This window comes from Muntiacus reevesi, chromosome 9 (assembly GCF_963930625.1).
Source record: "Muntiacus reevesi chromosome 9, mMunRee1.1, whole genome shotgun sequence".
NCBI lineage: Eukaryota > Metazoa > Chordata > Mammalia > Artiodactyla > Cervidae > Muntiacus > Muntiacus reevesi.
Genome location: NC_089257.1, coordinates 17,331,217 through 17,332,196, shown reverse-complemented (window position 1 = coordinate 17,332,196; position 980 = coordinate 17,331,217). Strand labels below are relative to the sequence as shown.

Here is a 980-nt window from a genome sequence, read left to right as displayed (position 1 = left end):
CCCTGTCCCTGTCACAGGTGATGAAAGTAACTGAGAAAGTGCTTTGTACTCAGGAGCCTCCTTATTGTTGGTGGTGGTGTTACTTCCTGAGAGCAGTGGGAGTGCCTATGTCTATGTTGCCTCAACTCAGCTACCAGCACCTACCCTGCCTCCCCAACTGTAGCCCAAGTCACTGTCATCTCTCACCTCAATTGCTGTCTGTCCTCCTAACTGGTCTCCAGCTCGTAGCTTTGCCTTCTCCAGCTTGCCATCCATTCAGCAGTCCAAGAGAGCTTTGGAAAAGTTTACTGGAGAAGACGAAACATGACTTCCCCTGCTGCTTTGGGTAAAATCCAGACTCATCACTGTGGCATCTTGGCCCTCCGTTCTCTGCCCTCCTTCTCTCTTTCCCTTGCACCAGCCACACGGTGTTCACCTTCCTAGTTCTTTCTTTCTTTTTGGCGGCACGGTGCAACTTGCAAGATCTTAGCTCCCTGACCAGGGATTGAACTCGGACCCTCAGCAGTGAAAGTGCCAAGTCCTAACCACTGGACCACCAGGGAATTTCCCGACCACCTTCCCAGTTCTTGTATCCACTGAACTTATTTCTACTTTGGGCCCTTGGTACATGCTGTTCCCTCTGCCTGGAATGCTGTTCCCATAAGGCCTTCCCATGGCAGCCTCTGTCTCTCTCTTTCAACCCTGGTGTCAACTGAAAGGTCATCTCAGAGAGCGTACTCAGTCACCATATCATAGTTGACCCCTATCACCCAACTGGTTCATCTTTTCTGTACCTTGACAGCAGGTGTCACCATCTAAGATTACCTTTCCATTTTTACATGTATCTGTTTCTTTTATCTGCCTCCAATAAATATACCCTCCTTGCCAATAGAAACTTGATTTGTTTCACTCACCATTGTATTCCTAGCACCTTATTCTGTACATATTACATAAGAGAGAGAGAGGTGGGGAGATTGACAGAGGGATTGAGAATAATTGCT

The 980-nt window shown here is 48.0% G+C and overlaps 1 non-coding gene across 1 annotated transcript; it reads right to left on the bottom strand.

Moving 5' to 3' along the window:
- Positions 1 to 469: 469 nt before the first annotated feature.
- On the bottom strand, positions 470 to 542 carry TRNAE-UUC (transfer RNA glutamic acid (anticodon UUC)). The gene has a single exon. It is a non-coding gene; the product is annotated as a tRNA-Glu (tRNA).
- Between the last annotated feature and the right edge of the window lie 438 nt (positions 543 to 980).